The following is a 23,456-nucleotide window of genomic DNA, read 5'->3' as shown; positions in this document are numbered from 1 at the left end:
ACTATACAGTCATCATGATGGTAATAAAAAATGATTAAGCATTAGTAAGTAATATGTAGCAGATATAAAGTTGAATGAAACTAGGCACTGTTTTTAGGTGTATGCATACTCATTAGATAAATCTTACAACTCTTTGACAATTTATGAATGAAGAATAACGGATGGGGTTGAGTAGAATTGTTGTTATCTAGGTATTTGCATCACCATACTACTGCTGTGATCAGCAAATTGGAGCACCAGGGCTCAGTATCAAGAATTGGAAGGATTTAAATTTGCATTCACAATTTCACATACCATGGATTCCCAATCTCAGCTACGATAATGGTGGGAAGTATGGAGTGAAGGTACCCTGTGCTGCTCGTGCACTTCCCACACAGCTACCTAAATAGTCTGAAAAGGATGTCCAGCCCAACCTGGTGTCAAGGGAGTGAGTGAGTGAGCGAGCGAATGTGTGTGTAAAATGAGGACTCTCTTCAAAGCGAGTGAGTGAGCGAGTGTGTGTGTAAAATGAGGACTCTCTTCAAATGAAGTTGTTAGATTTTTGCAGTAAAGATCTTTTAATACAACTTTGTTAATGTATACCATAACTATTGTGAAATAAAGAAATACTTAATTATTCAATATGTTCTGTAATTTGATTTTACAATATTCAGATTTGCAGATGTTATGTATTTTGCCAGAGAATAGTTTCTGATCATGATGATGTCATAATACATTAAGGCTGTGATGAATTGTAACCTTTTTGTTAAAAACATTTATTTAAAGACTTTCTTAAGTCAAAATAAGGTTGAAATCATTTAAACCAAAACGATAAAGGTTGATATGTTATATCAACAATTCCCAAATGACGAGAACAGCCATGATTACAAAACATCCAGTATTGGCAATACCAACATGAGATGGCATCTGACACAAATTTATTCTGAAATAAACCAGATCTTCTGCACAAAGAGCACCTGAAGAAAGAAGTACCCAAGTAGGCATGTTTGAATCAAAATATGTCTGATAATGTTGGCATTTAACCATTCCTAAAATTAGTATTCTCTGACACCTAACATTACTTATTGTATTTGTGTTGAAATATATTATTGTCATAATTTAACAGAAAAGCCATTTGTCCAGGTAAATATCATCTCAGACCTCTTCAGTTTTTTAAAATCTCCACCAAATAGTACTCAAGGAGAGGGAGAAGGGGGAAACTAACCACATTGTTCCTTGTTTGTGGAGCAAACCCACAGAAAGGATTCCTCTTCGTTCACAGAAAAGACCTATAAATCAAGATGATCTAAAATGAAGGAAACAAATTCAGAGTCCAGAGGAGAGAACCTAACAGATAAGTACTTGTCTGTAGTTAACTTCTTCTGTGGTATGTATAGCAATGTTATATACAGGCAAGAGTAATGTCTCAAAGTGCTTCATGGTGTCGCATTTGTTTTGTCAACCTTTTGGAACTAATTGATGAATGTGTTTATCAGTTCATTTTTTGCTTACTGCAAAGTTAGAACTAGTCTGTTGTTTAGTGTTGTTAATAAACATTTTACATTTTGCCAGAGCAAAACAAAAAAGCTGGCTCGTCAGCATCTGAAAGAAACACTTTTTCAGATGCTGACTATCTTGCTATATATCTCCAGCATTTGGGATTTTTCTTTTGATCTCTTAACATTTTACTGGATATTGTTGCTGCATCTGGTATATAAGTTGCATTTTCATGCTCTCTCAATATATAGGCATAATTTCTATAGTGGCAAGACTAATAAGCCTAGAAATTGCTGTTGGTGATATTAATGGACAAATGTTGAACGCTTTCACATGACATTCCTCTGTTCACTATTTTAACAGAGGCACTAATCCATTTAAAATGAGTTAATGCTTGCATTAAAATAACGGATAACGGAATGTTCTGTAACATTAAGCATTAAACATTTTTTCGCTAATGTTGCCGAGGTTATAGTATTTTAATTAAGTGATGATTGTAAAATTGGAAAGCAACTTATACATTGGATTTTACGGTAGCTGTAGCCCTTGATTTGCCTTGTGGTGATTCACATGTGCAATTGCTTTTCAGATTATGGTATTTAAAAGTGACATCATTTTTAAGCCTATAGATTTTCTGAAAGGAAGTTTTGTTCGTGGCATGCAATCCATTAATGGGAAAAACAGTTTTATAAGGCAGCCATTAAATATATGTGAATGAGGAGAGAATTAACTGTTTTCAGTTTCTCTGGATTTATTGCGTTTGCGCCTGCTAATCCATTTCCCTTTTTAAAAAAAACTGCATCCCTGGCACGGAGCTATACAATTGTAGGTTTGAACTAAATGCTTCCAGGACAACATAAATGATTGTGCTAGTTTGCACTATAGCATTGCAAGGAAGATGGCAGTGGTTGTTTGAGGCCAGTCATCTCAGCCCCGGGACATCGCTGCAGGAGTTCCTCAGGGCAGTGTCCTAGACCCAACCATCTTCAGCGGCTTCATCAATGACCTTCCCTCCATCATAAGGTCAGAAGTGGGGATGTTGCTGATGATTGCACAGCGTTCTCTTCCGTTCGCAGCCCCGCAGATAATGAAGCAGTCCATGCCTGCTTGCAGCAAGACCTGGACAACATCCAGGCTTGGGCTGATAAGTGGCAAGTAACATTCGTGCCACACAAATGCCAGGCAATGACCATCTCCAACAAGAGAGAGTCTAATCACCTCCCCTTGACATTCAACGGCATTACCATCGCCGAATCCCCCACCATCAACATCTTGGGGGTCACCATTGACCAGAAACTTAACTGGACCAGTCACGTAAATACTGTGGCTACAAGGGCGGGTCAGAGGCTGGGTATTCTGCGACAAGTGACTCACCTCCTGACTCCCCAAAGCCTTTCCACTATCTACTAGTCACAAGTCAGGAGTGTGATGGAATACCCTCCACTTGCCTGAAAGAGTGCAGCTCCAACAACACGCAAGAAGCTTGACACCATCCAAGACAAAACAGCCCGCTTGATTGGCACCCCATCCACCACCTTAAATATTCACTCCCCCCACCACTGGTATTTAAAAGTGACATCATTTTTAAGCCTATAGATTTTCTGCAGTGTGTACCATCTACGCGATGCACTGCAGCAACTCACCAAGGCTGCTTCGACAGCACCTCCCAAACCTGCAACCTCTACCCCCAAGAAGGACAAGGACAGCAGGCGCGTGGGAACACCACCACCTGCACATTCCCCTCCAAGTCACATACAATCCTGACTTGGAAATATGTTGCTGTTCATTCATTGTCGCTGGGTCAAAATCCTGGAACTCCCTACCTAACAGCACTGTGGGAGTACCTTCACCACACTGACTGCAGCGGTTCAAGAAGGCAGCTCACCACCACCTTCTCAAGGACAGTTAGGGATGGGCAATAAATGCTAGCTTTGCCAGCGATGCCCACATCCCATGAATGAATAAAAAAAAGGTAACATCTGTGTGATATTCTGTTTGTGGAGTATGTATAGAAAGTGCAATTCATTATGACAACATTTAAATTATCTAGTACAGTACAAACCACTTAAGATGGGCCATGAAATCTGATCCTTGTTAAAACTGAAGTGCCTGACAATGGAAGAAAAAGTCCATGGATATAATGAAGCTGATGTACCTTATTTCTACATTAAAGGCCACAGTTCTAACATGATTAGTTTAGAAGATGTAAGCTTCTTGGTTGCTGACATTGAGGACTAGAAACATGAATTCTGGTAGATATAGTGCACAACTGACCTATGTTCTTTGACCCTAGTTCTTGCCACTCACAGAGCCATAAATTGGGGTGAAGAATGGCATTTTAAAAAAATATCTGTAGCTTTCCCTGATGCTTTTTAAATAGGTAACAGTTACTTGCATGATTTTTTATATCTGCCTTATCATTGTAAAATATAACTATCACAGCTTTGTGATATTGTTATATTTGACTGCATTAAGGAAGTAACTGTTACCTATTCAAAAAAACTTTGGAAAGCTACTAAAATATGCCACTCTTCACCCCAATTCTATTCCTGTGAGCAGCAACTTTGGTTGGTAGCTTGGAATTGATTTGATCATGGCTTCATTCACCCATTTTTGGAAACCATGAATTCAGATACAGGATCTTCATTGTCATAATAATTTCACTATCCATATATATACATTTTAGAGTGAATTTACTCGAGAGGTGTGAAGCGGTTTTGCTGCATATCAGCACTTCAGTGCATTATAAGGCAGAGGGTATGGCTGAGGTAATAAACGAATACTTCGCATCGGTCTTCACTAGAGAAGACAATGCTGCCATTGTAGCTGTAAAGCAGTTGGTAGTAGCGATATTGGAGAAGATAAAAATAGATAAAGAAGAGATACTTAAGAGGTTGGCAGTACTCAAAATAGAAAAGTCACCCGGTCCAGATGGGATGCATCCTACGTTACTGAGGGAAGTAAAGGTGGAAATTGCAGAGGCTCTGGCCACAATCTTCCAATCCTTCTTAGATATGGGAGTGATGCCAGAGGACTGGAGAATTGCAAATGCTACACCCCTGTTCATAAAAAGGGAGAGGGATAAACCCGGCAGTTACAGGCCGGGTCAGCCTAATGTCGGTGGTGGGGAAACTTTTAGAGATAATAATCCAGGACAAAATTAATTGGCACTTGGAAAATTGTATTTGACTAACTTGATTGAGTTCTTTTGATGAAGTAACGGAGAGCTTTGATGAGGGTAGTGCAGTTGATGTTGTGTATATTGACTTTCAAAGGACATTTGATAAAGTACCACACAGTAGACTTGTTAGCAAACTTAAAGCCTATGGGATTAAAGGGACAGTGACAACATGGATACAAAATTGGCTAAGGGATAGGAAGCATAGAGTAGCGGTGAACAGCTGTTTATCAGACTGGAGAGAAGTATACATCGGTCGGTATTAAGACCACTGCTCTTTTTGATATATATTAATGACCTGGACTTGGATATAGAGGGTATAATTTCCATGTTTGCAGATGACACGAAACTTGGAAATGTAGTAAACAAAGTGGAAGATAGTAACAGACTTCAGGAGGACATAGACAGACTGGTGAAATGGGCAGGCACATGGCAGATTAAATTTAATGCAAAGAAGTGTGAAGTGACACATTTTGGTAGGACGAACGAGGAGAGGCAATATAAACTAATGGTACAATTTTAAAGGGGGTGCAGGAACAGAGAGATTTGTACACAAATCCTTAAAGGTGGCAGGACAAATTGAGAATGCTGTTAAAAAAGCATATGGAATCCTTGGCTTTATAAATAGAGGCATAGAGTACAAAAGCAAGGAAGTTATGCTAAATATTTATAAAACACTGGTTAGGCCTCAGCTGGAGTATTGTGTTCAATTCTGGGCATCACACTTTAGGAAAGATGTCAAGGCCTTAGAGAGGGTGCAGAAGAGAATTACCAGAATGGTACCAGGGATGAGGGACTTCAGTTATGTGGAGAAGCTGGGGTTGTTATCCTTAGAGCAGAGAAGGTTAAGAGGAGATTTGATAGAGGTGTTCAAAATCATGAACGGTTTTGATAGAGTAAATAAGGAAAATCTGTTTCCAGTGGCAGAAGGAGGGGGCAACCAGAGGACATGGATTTAAGGTAATTTAAGAGGTGACATGAGGAGACATTTTTTAGTGAGTTGTTATGATCTGGAATTCACTGCCTGAAAGGGTGGTGGAACAGATTCATTAATAACTTTCAAAAGGGAATTGGATAAATACGTGAAGGGAAAAAAATTACAGGGCTATGGGGAAAAAGCAGGGGAGTGGAACTAATTGGATAGCTCTTTCAAAGAGCCGACATAGGCACGATGGGCCGAATGCATCTGTGCCGCATCTACTATGATAGTGTAAATGCAACCTAAACTTGGAGTTACCGTTTGACCTGACATGGGAGCAAACAGGAATGAGACTTCTTGGAGGAGGAGTTTAAGTCCACTTCACCACGGAGTCAGTATGAACCTTAACATCCTATTTATCCTACCCAAGTTTAGTATTGGTGTGAAGTTGAAAATGCTTTACACCAATAGTAAACATATGGCGTGAATGCACCCATAAACATCATGCTGTTTGAGATTAGGTGGTGCAGCGGGTTAAGGCATAATACTTGGATTTGAATTTAGCCCAGATTGATGGGAAGCAAGTCTTTTTTGGCTGCAAAGGTGCTAATTGAAATGAGTCCCTAGTAAGCATGAGTTCCCAGCACACACTGCCCATAATTCAACACTAATTGGCACTAAAATGGCAATCTCATTCAGAGAGGCCAGAAGGATGACTGGTGTGGAGTATAATAATTCACACTAGTGTAGTGAGGGGAGACCTTTTTGTTAACATCTTCCTGTCCTGCCAGGAAGAGCAGGATTATTCCCCTGACTCCACAGTTTGTGCAAGCGCACCTCCCCCGCCCCTCGTTGCCTGCTCCAACTTCCCTCCTGGGACTTCCTTTTGGGCTGCTGCCGGCAAAGCAAACGGCCCAATATTCATGCTGTTCAAATACATGAGCTGCTCGTGAAGGTGCAACAGGTGCCGGCAGCTTGCGTCTAAAATATTAATGAGGCTTCAAGCCCAATTTCGGTCGGCTTTCAACCTCTAAGTTGGGGCACGCAATCCATGCGCAGCGCCAAGTCTGGGTCTGAAAACGGGCCCAAACGAATTTCTACCCGCTTTACCCTCCATCTGTCTTATGTTGTGCCTGACATCTATGCTGTTAAATTGTAAAAATGTTCCATTCCCCAACCTAAGAATTCACTAATATGGAATCATTTTGCCATCGACATTTTTGTTACTGTTTAAATAAAGTATGTGCATGTTTTAAAAAGTATGTTCATCAAGGTAGCTGCGAGTAACACTAAGCCTGACAATGCGAACAGTTTAAATGAGAGAAATTAATACATCAAATTAAATGTCTGCTAAAGTACTGCAGATTACTGTTGATGGGCTTTATCTTCAAAGTGCCAAATTTTTATAAATTTAGCACTTGAAATTCTGTGGGCCACAATATTGACACATGCTGGGATGATGCCTGCTGGTTACCTCCAGCACTGACCCTTCTGGGAGAGGGTGCCTTATTAGCATGGGGTTGGCAGGCACTTACACCATTAAGGTAGCATCTCAGGCACCTACATTGACACACCGTATGGAACGTCAAGTGCAATTTGTCTATTCCAGGTTGGGTACCGAATCTCTTTGTGTGCCCTCCAGTAACCCCTTTTTAAGCAGGCTGGATTTTACAGGCCACAATCCCAGACTGAACCTCCCTCCCTGCCCCCTCGTGGGGCCCACTTCGTCCTTCAAGAAGCAAGTATGCTTCTTCCTTGGCATACTAACCACCAGGTTATGTGAGCCAGGACATAGAAGTTACAACAAGGAAACAGGCCACTCGGCCCAACCAGATGCAAGATTAAAAATAAGAGATAACCCTCCACAGGCAAATAGTTCTAATCACATTTACTGTTCACATACCCTTCAAATCCTTTTCCTTCATCCGCCTATCCAAATTAATCTCGAATGTTGACATAGTTTCTGCCTCAACTGCTAACCCTGGAAGTGAATTCCATAGCCTTACAAGAAATTTCTCCTGCCCTCTGTTCTAAATCTCTTACATTTAATCTTGCATCCATGACCCCCTTTATTGACCCCTCAACTATTGGAAACAGTGTGCTTCTATATAACCTATCATACCTTTCATAATTTGAAAAATTTCTATTGCATTGCCCCATAATCTGTTTTGTTCTAATGAAAAAGACCCACATTTTCAAGACTTTCTTTGTATTTCCTTATACCATACAACATCCTAGTGAATCTCCATTGTACCCTCTCTAAAGCCACAAAGTCCTTTTTATAGCGTGGAGGCCAATACTGCATACAGTACTCCAACTGCGGTCTTAAGGTTTTTTTAGGCTCATCATTGCCTCTTGGATTTTATATTCTATAGCTAGTGAGATAAAACCTAGAATTCTGTTAGCTTTTTTTTTAAACAGCCTTATCAACCTGAGGTGTTGCCTTTAATGTTCTGTGAACCTGTACCTCGAAATCCTTCTGCTCTTACTCAGCACCAAGCTTACTTCCAGTCATAGTATAATTTTTTAAAACGAAGATGCATCACCACACCTTACTGACATTAAATTTCTTCGGCCACTATTTAGCCCATTCCCCCATCTTATCAATATCCCTTTGTAGTTTCTTTTGGTCTTCTAAAGAATTAACTATACCTCCTATTTTGGTATCATCTGCAAATTTCGATACCACTTCCTCTAGGCCTATATGCAAATCATTGATACGCAGTGAACAGAAGTGGTCAAAGAACTGAACCCTGAGGGACACCGCTACCCGTTTCCAACCACTCTGAAAAACTGCCCTAAACTACTTCTTTCTGTTTTCTCCCTTCTAACCAATTTTTATTCTCGTTAATTTTATTCATGTTAAGTAAGTGGGACATCTGATTCATAGAGTTTTACTTGATTTAATATGGAACCACCTGACGGTTTAGCAGGAAGGCTAAATCCCAACCATCTGCTTCGGCAGGATCGCTGCTGTTTCGTCAGCTAGCATTTTAGTCCATTGTGAGGCTTAGCTTTATTTGTGCAGAGTCTCAAAGTTCTCTGAAGTACCTATAGGCTAGAGAGATCACAAACAGACTTTTACACCTGAATATTCTGCTTACATGCCTACCTGAGTTGGCAATGTCCCCAGCCTACTGACACTTCAATGAGCTGGGAGATTGAGCTTTTGTACAGCATGCAAGCAAAGCTTTGCCTCACATTTGACTGAAATGCCATAATTGTAAATGGACCAGTCAGCTATGATATCTGTTAAGCAGGATGATCGATTACTTGGTTTGAACGGAAGTTAACCAGTTATGGCTTCTACTATTTTGTGAACAAAAACTCACCAATTACATGATAGCCAATTACCATTATTTCTGCATAATTACAGGTATTGTAATCCAATAAAGGTGACTCAATATTTTTCCAACATTTCCCTTCATCCATATATTGGACTAACATTTATTCTTGTTACTAATTGCTTTTCTCTATACAAGATGCACAGATATAACTGCCAAATAATTTGTCATAAATTGAAATATCTATTTTCTGTTTGCAAATTTTGAAACTTAGGGACAAGAAGGGATCAACAGCATTTGCTGTTCTTGATGGCACTGAGTGGTTTGAGCTATCTCAGTGTAGGGAGCATGTCTTCTGCTGAAAAGGGGGCATGCATATTGTGGTGTCAGTGGGACACTTAGCATTCCGGGCAAAGAATGGGGGGAAAATTCTGCCAGGGTTCTCAATCCTAATAGTTATCTGGTGATTCCTCCTGGAAGTTTGCATATGTGGTTGCAAGTTGAGCACAAGAATGAGCTTGGATGCAAGCATTCACTTGTTTTTTGGAAGAGAGACTAAGGATTGCTGCTCTCCATAGAGCCTTACCCCGAGAGGAGTCACAAGAAAGGGGAGAAGATTGGGGGGGGGGGGTAAGAATTGACAATAAATGGGTGTTGTTGTGGCACACTGTGTTGGAGTACAAATACACTGTGCATGTACTTGTGGGTATGTCTCCACAGGAACGGAGGGAGGGAAGAATAGAGGGGTAGTCACTTCTCTAACCAATTTTAGAGCGACATAGACTGATACATGGGAAGATGCCTGGTGAGGACAGGGTCAGGCTTAAGTGATTTTCCTACAATTGAATAGCCTGCTGACACTCACTGTCAAGGCCCATGATTAAGTAATGGCCACCTAAGTAATGTATCTTGGCCGATAGCGAGGACTCAATGCCTCTGGATAGGAGGGAAGAAGAAAATTTAGTGAGGGGGAAAAAAAGTTGTTACTTTTTAAAAAAAAAATAAGGTCTACTAATGGTGCAACATCCTTAAACGCAAAGAATGTTCTAGGGTTAAAACAGTCTATTTGGAGAAAAAAATTCTGAATTAGACCTAGCAGGGTGTGCCAATGATGTCATGATGGAAAACCCAATCAGTGCAATTTTAAACCTCTCTCCAAACAGTTCAACCAAATTTTTGTACTGGAAATTATTTGTGAGTGTGTTTATTCTAGACTGTCTAAACATGTCACAGCACTGAGAAATAAGTGTTACTGACTTAATAGTGACGTCATGGAGGGTAGACCAGAAGGGTGGATAGCTTCAATTAGTAGAGATTGACCCTTTCCATTCCTAGTAACTCATGGAAAAAATACATTTATAAATTAGTCTAAAATTAACAAGCTGGGTTCTCAGCACTCTTGTTACTGATTTACATTTATAAATGGATCATTACATAAGACAATGGAAGTTGCATTGTTTGTTTTGGTAACCTTAGAAATGGCCTTGACTGTGAGCCACAGCTTCCCTTTTTAGCTATATTAAACCCTGGTTCAGAAACGCAAGTGCTAATTTCATGCCAATCACCATTCAGTCCTTAAAGAAGATCAAAATTTATCACTTTTCTCCTTATAGTGTCTAAAGTAAATAATTACAGGAAGCTATTTTTTGTGTTTCATTTCAAGAGTGGAGGGTGTAAGAGATAGCACAGTGAAGTCCAGTTAGAAGATCATTCTTTCAGATCAAGTGTTCTTAAAGGAAAGCTCTAACTATTCAAAAAGCAGGATAAAGGGACGAATATGTGTCAGCTGTGTGTTAAAAACATTTTTAGAAATGGGATGTTCTAAAACTCTAGGACAAGCTGCTCACAATGTATACTATATATTTTATATATATATATATAGATATAAAGTTAACATATTAAGACCTTGCATATACTTCCTGCAAGTGTAAAATTTACTTCCTGTAACATTTTCTTGTCCTTGCCAGCTAATGAAGGTTGAATTTAAAGGGACTATCATAACCAAGATAGTTTTGCTTGACAAATTCTTGTCTCTGCTTTGATTTCAAAATTTTATTTTGTATGAGAACTGCTGACTCTGATTTTACTCTTCCCTTTTGATGAATTCTCAGTTGGCCAAATAATTTTCCATAGTAAACCACTGTGAAGGATAGTTATGACCTTTATCGATTGGCTGTGCCTACAGTGGAGTATGGCTGGAGGTATGTTACATTTTTGGATTTTTATTCCAGATAGTTTGCTTGATGCAGCATCTCAGGCCACTCATAGATGAGTTTTTGCTTTCTCTGATCTGGAGTGTGTTTTTACCTGCCCAATATCTGGGTAATTTGTACCAAGTCCAGGGAATGAACTGAAAAGCCTTGGCACTGTATTTTAGCATAATGGTGTTACCACGTGGCCTCACGTGATCTTTCATGAGGTGGTAGAATAAATACTCCACTAGATTGTGGTTTAGCCTGTAAACTGCCAGACAAATTTATTAAACAGTAGGAACAATGCAATAACGGGTCCTGAATATTAAAAAAAGCAAAAACTACTGGTGCCGGAAATCCATTATTTTCTGTTATGTCCCTGAATAGTAACCTTACCTGCACAGACATCACCTCTGAGTCACAAAATTAGAAAGGGCTTAGAATTGGTCTCTGATGTGTGATGTTAACATATTTCAGCCTGGCCAGCAGTAGGAGAGCTACAGTTACTTTTAGTCTTTCTGTGTTATAGAAGAGAAAAAATTGACCTGGTTCTTGCTCTTGACAACTGTTCGATGACTTTTGCTGCAAGTGCAGGCGTGCCAAGATTGAGTGAGGATTAGACTCAGCTGTGGTATTGTCCACAGCTAAATAACCTATCAGAACTCACTGTCACTTGATCGAGATATGAAAGCTGCCACTGTTTGTGGAAACTCAGCCAGATGATTGATCATGAACTTTTATGTATGGTCTTCTTTATTTGTTTAGGGTTTGTGCAAAATATACCCTCATGGAGTTGCCCTTCCTGTCTCCTTTTCTTACTTACAAGATCTTGTTTTCAAGTTATCAAATATCTTAATTCTGAGTTATTTGGTGTAGTCTGTTCATAAACTTGTAAAATAGTACTGCACTTTGATATCTGGTAGTAGGAGGGGGGAGGGGAGTAACAATAACTTAGAAAGAAAGCATTAGAGCAGATAACCAACTGTTGCAGTTTCCTTTCTTGAATAAGTTTAGTGGATGAATTGTGCTTTTTCCATAGGAAACTTAAATTGATAGTAGCGTGTCACTGCTGCTATTCCAAAGTACAAATGAAGGATGTTTAACTTGCTATGCTCTTCCTTTGTGTAATTTAATGTACTTTTGTAAAAGTTAGTACCCTCAAGAATTACATGACCCACCACCCTGTTTGCAGAGCATACGACAGTAGAAACCACACCATTTATTTTCAGACCTAACCATCTATTACTTTCAGTTAATGACAGACTAGCTTCTCTCATTTGCAAAAAATGGCACCAGTTAGTCTGCGTTAACTCATGTATTTTGGATAACATTTCAATGAACTCAGAAACTTGTGAAATTCTACCATGACTTGTAGACTTCTCACCACATTTTTAACGTGAAGAATTGGCTGGTTCCCTATCTAATGACAGGCTGCTCTCAGTCCTCCCCATCTTCTTGTTAACAAACTGTACGCATACAACTTCAAAGACATTAGTCATTAATTTCATATTGTTTTTATCTTATGCTTTGTTACCTTTATTGAACATGTTTGACAATAATAAACAAAATATGGAGTATGAAAGTTGAATTCAGATTACTTTCAAAACAGGAAAAGCAAAGTATTTTTATTGTATTGTGTATGTAAAATTTAGCTAAAAACTGGTGTGGTCCAGTTGGAATATGAGTTTTTTTTTCCAGGTCTTTCCAGTGGTCGGTCTTCACAAGTTCACATTTGTGTTGCCACCAGCTGAGTGAGACCTGTCCTTTTTTTTTTATTCGTTCACGGGATGTGGGCGTCGCTGGCAAGGCCGGCATTTATTGCCCATCCCTAATTGCCCTCGAGAAGGTGGTGGTGAGCCGCCTTCTTGAACCGCTGCAGTCCGTGTGGTGACGGTTCTCCCACAGTGCTGTTAGGAAGGGAGTTCCAGGATTTTGACCCAGCGACAATGAAGGAACGGCGATATATTTCCAAGTCGGGATGGTGTGTGACTTGGAGGGGAACGTGCAGGTGGTGTTGTTCCCATGCGCCTGCTGCCCTTGTCCTTCTAGGTGGTAGAGGTCGCGGGTTTGGGAGGTGCTGTCGAAGAAGCCTTGGCGAGTTGCTGCAGTGCATCCTGTGGATGGTGCACACTGCAGCCACAGTGCGCCGGTGGTGAAGGGAGTGAATGTTTAGGGTGGTGGATGGGGTGCCAATCAAGCGGGCTGCTTTATCTTGGATGGTGTCGAGCTTCTTGAGTGTTGTTGGAGCTGCACTCATCCAGGCAAGTGGAGAGTATTCCATCACACTCCTGACTTGTGCCTTGTAGATGGTGGAAAGGCTTTGGGGAGTCAGGAGGTGAGTCACTCGCCGCAGAATACCCAGCCTCTGACCTGCTCTCGTAGCCACAGTATTTATATGGCTGGTCCAGTTAAGTTTCTGGTCAATGGTGACCCCCAGGATGTTGATGGTGGGGGATTCGGCGATGGTAATGCCGTTGAATGTCAAGGGGAGGTGGTTAGACTCTCTCTTGTTGGAGATGGTCATTGCCTGGCACTTATCTGGCGCAAATGTTACTTGCCACTTATGAGCCCAAGCCTGGATGTTGTCCAGGTCTTGCTGCATGCGGACACGGACTGCTTCATTATCTGAGGGGTTGCGAATGGAACTGAACATTGTGCAATCATCAGCAAACATCCCCATTTCTGACCTTATGATGGAGGGAAGGTCATTGATGAAGCAGCTGAAGATGGTTGGGCCTAGGACACTGCCCTGAGTTAGACTATGTATTAATGTGTGGGAGTGAATGTATGTGACAGTGCGGGTAGAATATATGTGTGAACTTGTACGAGTGTGTATGTGTGAATGTGTACGTGAGAGAGTTGAGCTGCTAGATCTGTTCTGAATCTATCCCATTTAGCACGGTGGTAGTGCCACACAACACGTTGGATGGTGTCCTCAGTGCGAAGACGGGATTTCATCTCCACGAGGACTGTGCGGTGGTCACTCCTACCAATACTGTCCTGGACAGATGCATTTGCGACAGGTAGATTGGTGAGGACGAGGTCAAGTAAGTTTTTCCCTCGTGTTGGTTCGCTCACCACCTGCCGCAGGCCCAGTCTAGCAGCTATGTCCTTCAGGACTCGGCCAGTAGTGGTGCTACCGAGCCACTCTTGGTGATGGACATTGAAGTCCCCCACCCAGAGTACATTTTGTGCCCTTGCTACCCTCAGTGCTTCCTCCAAGTGGTGCTCAACATGGAGGAGGACTGATTCATCAGCTGAGGGAGGACGGTAGGTGGTAATCAGCAGGAGGTTTCCTTGCCCATGTTTGACCTGATGCCATGAGATTTCATGGGGTCCAGAGTCAATGTTGAGGACTCCCAGGGCCACTCCCTCCTGTATATCACTACCGCCACCTCTGGTGGGTCTGTCCTGCCGGTGGGACAGGACATACCCAGGGATGGTGATGGAAGAGTCTGGGACGTTGGCTGAAAGATATGATTCTGTGAGTATGGCTATGTCAGGCTGTTGCTTGACTAGTCTGTGGGACAGCTCTCCCAACTTTGGCACAAGTCCCCAGATGTTAGTAAGGAGGACCTTGCAGGGTCGACTGGGCTTGGTGTTTTGCCGTTGTCGTGTCCGGTGCCTAGTGGTCCGATGCCGGGTGGTCTGTCCGGTTTTATTCTTATTATGACTTTTCGTAGCGAGATTTTACAACTGAGTGGCTTGCTAGGCCATTTCAGAGGGCAATTAAGAATCAACCACATTGCTGTGGGTCTGGAGTCACATATCGGCCAGACCGGGTAAGGGCGGCAGGCTTCCTTCCCTAAAGGACATTAGTGAACCAGATGGGTTTTTACGACAATCCGGTAGTTTCATGGCCATCATTACTGATACTTGTATTTTAATTCCAGATTTTTATTTAATTAATTGAATTTAAATTCGCCAGCTGTTATGGCAGGATTTGAACTCATGACTCTGGATTTTAGTCCAGGCCTCTGGATTACTAGCCCAGTAACATAACCACTATGCTACCGTACCCTTTAAAGCTATGTGAAAGCAGCTTTAATTATCTGACAGAACACACACTTGATGCAGTGTATGATCAAGAAGCTGAGATAAATGGTTGTCGTAATTGACTCAGTCATTTGCTGGGCCTTATATTCATGACAAGTCATTTAAAAGAGCATTTTAATCACCACAATACCAGGCTTTTGTGGCAAAGGGTAAAGAAAACAATGGGGTAGATTTTTGCCTGCGTAATAACCATACAACCCTTATAGGACTCGCTTGATTTTCATTCCATTGAAATCAATGCAATAAAAATCAGACGGGTGCTATAAAGAGCATGTGATCCGCCCTGTCAGAATACTGCCCAGGTGATGAAGATGAAAATCTAACCCAATATCGAGAGTTCTTCGTTATGGTTGTGCTTCTGCTATTATTCAAATATCTTCCTTATTAAGTTACTTAGTTATTAAGTGAAAGTTGTGGACACAAGGATCTGATAAAACCAACATAAAGAGGATATTGAGATATATACCTTTTTTTAAAATGGTAACACACTGGTTTAAAATGATGAGACTGATGAGAATCTAGGAGCAATTGGTCTGGATGAGATCAGTTGTTGGAAGTCTGAACTTGATTAGAAAAGGGGGATAAAGTTGATGTCACCATGTAAAATTCAAAATAATAACAAACAATCTGGCAAACAAAAATGAATCACTGATATAATTTAGATTCCAATATTTTTAGTTAAGTGAATTTGGTATTGTGTCATGAAAAGGCTAAGTCAAATGTAATGTCTGTTTTCTAACAAAAAAAGTAAATGGCCTATATACATTTTTCATGAAATGTTGTTTGTTAATGTAAAGTGTAATATTAAAGAGCATGACTACCTTAAAATGTACATTCATTTTCAATACTATTGTTTTTAAATGAGAAAAATGGATTTTGAAAAATTCATTCAATCAGCTTTTTGTTTACTCCCATCTTGATGATTTATCTGATTTCTGGAGTGTAAACTTCTGTCTCTGTCACTCTCCTCCTTCACTTCTGTTTCTGTATCTCTCCTCCTCCACTTTTGTCTTTGTCACTCAACTTTCACTTCTGCCTCTATCTGCCATTTCTGTTTTTTTTTCTCCCTCTCTACTTAACTTTTTTCACTTTTCATATTTCTGTTCCTTTTTCTTAAGCTTCTATTTTTACCTCTCGGTTGTTTGTTTCTGCAATTGCAGGGAGAGCTCAGCATTGGCATTCAGGCTGGTTAGAAGCAGTAGCAGCAATATTCACATTGGCAGGCAAGTTAGAGACCGCACTATTGGTAGCCACTATGTTTAAGATTGGGTGGGAAGGTGGAGATGGAGATGCTGCTGGGAAAGTAAGGCAGCTATAAGCCTGTAGCGCTATCTGTTTTATTCTCCACCAGCAGATCAGCTGTTTCTGCTGAGGGGGTTTTAGAGCAATTTTTAGAACTCAGAAGAGCTACTTCTCGACTTTGAAGTTGGGAAGCAGGGCAGATTTGGTTTGCGTACCACAGATTGAGCACTCCTGGAATAAGGTAACAAAACTCATATTATTGTTTGACTTGAAGGTCCTTTTTTAATGCTACAGAGTTAATGCAAAGCTCGTTAGTGGTAAGGTCAGTAAGTATTAAGCTGACCCTTCCTTTCTGCGGTTCCCTTTTAACATGTACAAAATCTAGAGATTTTGCCATGAATATTGGAAAGTCTAGCAAAACATTGAAGAATTGGCAGATATAACAAACTGGAAGTGAACACTGATTTAGATATGATGTGGAGATGCCGTTGATGGACTGGGGTGGACAAATGTAAGGAATCTTACAACACCACGTTATAGTCCAACAATTTTATTTTAAAATCACAAGCTTTCGGAGATAATCTCCGAAAGCTTGTGATTTTAAAATAAAATTGTTGGACTATAACCTGATGTTGTAAGATTCCTTACTGATATAGATAGATAGCAGACCAGGCCATTGAATGATTTTTCATAATTTTACCATAAATCAATCGTGTGTAGACTGGTAGAAATTCCTAATGCCACAAGCACTCGCAGTTGAGGCCTCTTTATTTTCTGAAAAGTGAAAAATGTTTTTATCGTTGAAAAATAAAGAGCACCAAATTGGTATCTTCTTCAAATATGAGATATTAATTCAACATAGGAGAATTTGCTGTTGAAAACAGTTTGAATAGGCATGTTCTTGACAGCTTTGGTTTACTACCCCTCTTGCCCCAATTGTTTGATAAGCAAAACTTATTTTTAATAGTGTGTGAGAATTACATACTAATCCAATTATAGAACAGCTACAGTGTGCTACAGAATTAACTTCATTCCAATTTTAATCTTTGTTTTTGAGAGAAGAAATTAAGACTTTATCCTTGCCCTTGGTCTCTAACATGGAAATACTTTCCATGTTAAAGAATTGTCGTTGAAAAATGCAGTAGATAATGGAAAATATCTGGCATGTATTTTAATGGCCTTTAATTATTTCTAACACTAGCAGATCACCCATGGAGATCCTTCAAGTCTAAAGCATAGTTGTTAACCTGACCTGTGCTTTTAAGGCCACTAGTACAAATAGACAAAACCAGATAATTGTATCTACTTAGAAACTGCTAAGAATGCAGACAACCGGGCTCCAGTATATTTGTGACACCTGAAGTGTGACAACAGGAAGTCCAGACTTGTATCATTTTTTATAACGTTACTCCCATGGTGTTGTTCACGGTCAGTTGAGGATGCACTGTTTTACAACGATGGGGTTGTTATGCCATATAATATAATATATATGATCAGAACCACCGATTTATGGTAATTAAATACGTCAAATTCTATAATTCCATGACGCACTCCATTTTATTTTGAAAACTGTAAGTAAGTGGCTTTGATTATTATCATATTCTCCTTTACCTGTGTATTTCATTGTTATATCTTGCCTTTTGGGTATTGCAGTAGTTATGAGGAAGAGTCTGGACTTTGGTAGCATTATGAGTACTTGTAGTACTGTGCAGGGGAAACCTGCCAGAACTGGGGGAGTGTGGAACGATGGATTTGATGATTCTCTGGGTTTTGCAGTAATGGAGGGGGAGGGTAGTTTAACTGGGTTTGTCAGCAGTGAGGGGTCCCTAGGGGGAGGTCTTCAGGTCTGGTAGCACTGGCGGGTGTTGGGATCTGGCAACACTGGAGTGTTGTGCGTCCTGAAGTTTGGGAATATTGAAGAGGGGTCCATTGGTCAACGAATGGGAGCCTGTGTTTTTTTTATATGCACCAAACGAATACTGTGGATACGTGGGCCAAAGGTCGTCTCCTGCCTGAAACTTTCACTATGGGTCTGGGAACATTGGGTTTCCAGCAGTTGTAGAGGCTTTCCCGGTTTTGGCGGCACAGTGGAAGGGAGCTTTCAGGGTCAAGGAGCATTGGGGTGAGCTCCATGGTCTGTTAGTACTGGGTTGGAGGCTTCTCGTGTGTGGCAGTATGGGCAGTGGGGTGATAACACGGTTTGGAGCACCAGCCAGGAATAGGGTGTATTGGAATTGAAGGGGGTTGGCTCCTGGGGTGTGTATGTATGGGAGTGTGGTGGGGACGCAGAGTCTAGTAGCACACAGGAGAGGGACCCTTGGATCTGGAAGTATTGAGAGTCCTTTTTTTTTATTCATTCATGGGATGTGGACGTTGCTGACAAGGCCAGCATTTATTGCCTATCCCTAGTTGCCCTTGAGAAGGTGGTAATGAGCCATCTTCTTGAACCGCTGCAGTCTGTGTGGTGAAGGTTCTCCCACAGTGCTGTTAGGAAGGGAGTTCCAGGATTTTGACCCAGCGACAATGAAGGAACGGCGATATATTTCCAAGTCGGGATGGTGTGTGACTTGGAGGGGAACGTGCAGGTGGTGTTGTTCCCATGTGTCTGCTGCTCTTGTCCTTCTAGGTGGTAGAGGTCATGGGTCTGGGAGGAGCTGTCGAAGAAGCCTTGGCGAGTTGCTGCAGTGCATCCTGTAGATGGCACACACTGCAGCCATGGTGTACCGGTGGTGGAGGGAGTGAATGTTTAGGATGGCAGATGGGATACCAATCAAGCGGGCTGCTTTGTCCTGGATGGTGTCGAGCTTCTTGAGTGTTGTTGGAGCTGCACTCATCCAGGCAAGTGGAGAGTATTCCATCACACTTCTGACTTGTGCCTTGTAGATGGTGGAAGGGCTTTGGGGAGTCAGGAGGTGAGTCACTCGCTGTAGGATACCCAGCCTCTGACCTGCTCTTGCAGCCACAGTATTTATGTGGCAGGTCCAGTTAAGTTTCTGGTCAATGGTGACCCTCAGGATGTTGATGGTGGGGGATTCGGCGATGGTAATGCCGTTGAATGTCAAGGGGAGGTGGATAGACACTCTCTTGTTGGAGATGGTCATTGCCTGGCACATGCCTGGTGCGAATGTTACTTGCCACTTATCAGCCCAAGCCTGAATGTTGTCCAGGTCTTGCTGCATGCGGTCAGTCTTGGGGAGTGGAAGCACTGGAAGGGGCTAGCTGACATTTGGGAGCACAGGGTGCAGTGTTTTTTGGAAAAGACCTTAATGCCTAAGTATAATATCCTTAGTTTTATATTGTACTGTCCTAGCAATATAACCTAAAACCTTATTTCCCTTATTGATCACTATATTGTATTATTTCAAAGTATGACCGAACACACACATTTTATTTATAATCAACTTTTCTGTATGACAGTTTAGGTAAGCTGCATTAATCCAATATGAGTCAATTTATGCAATCAAGCTGAATAGTATTGTTAGTTTTAAGCCATGGGAATCTTTCTCGTCTCCCTAAATTCCTTCTTGGTCTCGCTGGGCAACACATCTCTTGCAGTCAAGATGGCTGCAGGCGACCCAATCTCACGCCTCCACCAATGTCACTCTTTGGCTGGGTCAAGGCAGAATTCAAATACGTGTCTTTCCATACAGACCACAGTTTAAGGAAGGATTAGTAGACATGCTGGGCTGCAAAATTCCTCATGGACTCCATCGGTCTCCTGCCACAAGTCTGGGACCCACAGAAACTCCATCCACCCTTTATAAGGCAAATAATGGCCAGGGGTCAGAGCCAATGGTGGGGACTCTCTAAGCTGGGAGTCCCACTTCTAAGTATGGAATGGGACCTGGCATTTCTGTGGAGTCCCGTATGCCAAGTGAGTGGAGGCGTACTAGACTCTACAGGGGCACATCTGGGCTGGCAAGATTCCTGAAGAAAATCAGAATGTTTTTAAAATTTGAAAGATGAGCCCTTTCCTCAGGGGACTGAAGGGAATGTGGCCAGGGTCGGGGGGCCTGAGGAAACCCTCCAGGGTGGACGAACAGCCGAGTTTGGATGGGCATGGGGTAGGCATGTGCCAGAGGTCCGACTGTTGGTGACGTTTGTGCTCACCTGCCCTATGCTAATTAAGTGCCCTCCCACCGACCTCACAAACTCCCACAGGGTCAGTGCTGGAGGGAACCAGTGGCCACAATCCTGCCACAACCGTTGGGTTTCCATCCCACTGATTTTAGGCCCCAAACACTTCTTGTCGAACCATTGATTCATTAATATACATGTTAGTCTGCCAGTCTGCTAAACTGCTTAAGCCTTTGCTCACAGCATATGTGTTTCTTTCTGCTACAGCAAATATCAATCTCCATACTTTTTTGTGGCTTATATTGTTTTATTTCTATTTATGGTATTATGTGAAAGCCCAATTCAATACTATAAATGTATACTTCAGAGCGTTGTAGTAGTTTACACAAGTTTAAAGAGATTTAGAAAAGTAATCAAATGTTTATTTAAATCTCTCTTATAAGTTAGAATAAACTTTCTTAATGCTGCACATTAAACTTAGGTTAACCTCATTTTTCATTTAGTGGGGCATGGACTCGATAAACTAATTCCTTTTTCAGTGAAGCTTTTCAAAGTAGTTCTTGGCCTTTTAAAGAGATTGTAGTGGGCTGATCCTGGTGAATCAGACATTCCTCTTCAGTTGCATCAGTGTTCTTGCAACATGATTGATGTTATAAGGTTTGTGGGGTGACGTAGTGACTAAAGCTAAGTTTACCTGACAATTATTTGTTCCGCCATGCTTCTCTGCTTAACATCTGAGTGTAAGGAAGCAATGTGTTTCCTTAGACTTCAGTATGATGTATCACACATCCTTCTTCTGATTAAAGCCAGTGTCACCCCTCGATTTCAGATATTTCTCCTTTCACCCAGGCCTTACTTTAGAGCCAAGTACAACAAAGACTGTACAGTACCACTGTTTGTATTGTATTACATGTACTGCCTTGTCTGTAAAATGGAAACTCATTGCCCTTCGGTGCATACTGCACCTTTAATATGATCCATTCCATTTAAGTGAGTATCTGTTACTGTTAGACTATACTCCTTTTAAATGAATGGATTTTTAAAAGCCAAAACTTCCTGCTTTCCCTCAAGCATTTTTCTTTGGAATTTTCAGCATCATCACTTTGTACAATATAACATTTACAAAACGTGTCTGTGTGAATTTTAAGGGCTGTGAAACTTCCACATTTAACTTGCGACATGCTATAAAACTTGCCAGTAGCAATCCCGCTGCTGTGTATGTAAATATTTGTCTTACTGGCCAGTTTTGGAAGTTTCCGTGGCTTGCATTATTTAAGTTGAGGTTCCTCAGTTTGCTTGGCTTGCTTTGCTCTTTTCTAGATCTCCATTTAAACTGAGGGTCTGCTACACAGTCAGCTCCTCGGCCAAATGATTTGCTGCTTGCAAAATACAAAATGCTTCCAATTTTGAAAAGGACATTTATGGCTTCACCCATCCATACAGTAATGTCTACCATTATCTTTCAGCACATTCTTGGTGAACATATTGAACACTGTGATACTGATACCAGACTGCATAAACCAAAACAATAAAAGGAAAAAAAGGTATGTGATGTTAAGTTGGAACCTTAAACTATGATGAATATCTAAAAGTATGTCAATAATATTCCAGAGTGCCTAATATTCCCACTTTTTCATGCTAAATAGTCAATGTAACTGTATAGTATATTTTGAGAAGGTCCGACAGTTGGATTTAGTTCTGCAGTAGAAAACTTGTTCCGTTTCAAGATCATAAGCTGTAATTGCAAAATGACCCATGATTCCCACATAGAATATGTAGTGAAATATCTATTGTACCATTCTATGAATAATATAATTAATATATTTCTATGAAATAAAATGTGAAACAGCAAGTGCAGAAAATGGACTTCATACTTAAGAAAGTTTGCTAATTATTCTTGTTTTTTATATCCCTCATTTAACAAAATGTTGCCAGTGTTCCACATAATTCTATTTTTCTACTGTGTAACTGATACAATTTGTAAATCAAAACAGTGCTGTCAGAAATCCAGTCTTGAATGAGCCACAATTTCCTCCAGCTTAATATTGGGAAGACCAATGCTATTGTCCTTGGCCCTTGCTGCAAACTCTGTACCCTGGCCAACGTCTTCATCCCCCTCCTCAGCCACTGAGGCTGAACAAGACTATTCACAGCCTCATTGTTTATTCGACTGCAAGCTGAGCGTCCGAACCCATGTCCTTACTATCAGAAACTACTAAAAGCCGACAAATCCCCTGGTCCTGATGGCCTACATCCGAGGGTTCTAAAAGAGGTGGCTGCAGAGATAGTGGATGCATTGGTAATGATCTTCCAAAATTCTCTAGATTCTGGAACGGTCCCAGTGGATTGGAAGGTAGCAAATGTTACCCCGCTATTCAAGAAGGGAGAGAGAGAGAAAAGGGGGAACTACAGGCCAGTTAGCCTGACATCGGTCGTCGGGAAAATGCTTGAATCCATTATTAAGGAAGTGGTAACAGGGTACTTAGAAAATCAAAATATGATTAGGCAGAGTCAACATGGTTTTATGAAAGGGAAATCATGTTTGACAAATTTATTAAGAGTTTTTTAGGATGTAACTAGCATAAAGGTTGTTACACAAGGTAAGGGCTCACAAGGTTGGGGGTAATATATTAGCATGGATAGTGGATTGGTTAAAGGACAGAAAACAGAGAGTAGGGATAAACGGGTCATTTTCAGATTGGCCGACTGTAACTAGTGGGGTGCCACAAGGATCGGTGCTTGGGCCTCAGCTATTTACAATCTATATTAATGAATTAGGTGAAGGGACCGATTGTAATGTATCCAAGTTTGCTGACGATACAAAGGTAGGTGGGAAAGTAAGCTGTGAGGAGGACACAGAGGGCCTGATTTTACCAGGGGTGCGAGTTCCCGGCGGATGGGCAAGCGGGCGCGTTGGTAACGCACCTGGTGAAATTAGTGGGTTACCCGCGCGATCGCAGCAGACAACGCACTAATTGGAACCACTTACCTGCTCCTCCGGTTCCCCGCTGCTGATCTGTGCGTCGGGCGGG

General features: G+C 41.2%; 1 protein-coding gene across 7 annotated transcripts in view; it reads left to right on the top strand.

Annotated features, from left to right (window-relative positions):
- Positions 1–23,456, top strand: part of cmss1 (cms1 ribosomal small subunit homolog) — a 283,142-nt gene that overhangs the window by 153,761 nt on the left and 105,925 nt on the right. For 4 of the 7 annotated variants that reach the window (XM_067993132.1, XM_067993131.1, XM_067993130.1 and 1 more), the window contains exon 3: positions 21,891–21,968. The exons of 1 other annotated variant lie outside the window; for it this stretch is intronic. The gene's annotated coding sequence lies outside the window, so the exon portion shown is untranslated. Of the gene's footprint in view, positions 1–1,261; positions 1,338–16,439; positions 16,589–21,890; positions 21,969–23,456 lie in introns of those variants that run through there. 2 more of the 7 variants (XM_067993126.1, XM_067993129.1) reach the window with 2 other exon arrangements.

The sequence above is a fragment of the Heptranchias perlo genome, chromosome 11, assembly GCF_035084215.1.
Source record: "Heptranchias perlo isolate sHepPer1 chromosome 11, sHepPer1.hap1, whole genome shotgun sequence".
In the NCBI taxonomy this organism is placed as follows: domain Eukaryota; kingdom Metazoa; phylum Chordata; class Chondrichthyes; order Hexanchiformes; family Hexanchidae; genus Heptranchias; species Heptranchias perlo.
The sequence above is the reverse complement of the archived record's forward strand: the minus strand, read 5'-3'. Positions and strand labels throughout refer to the sequence as shown.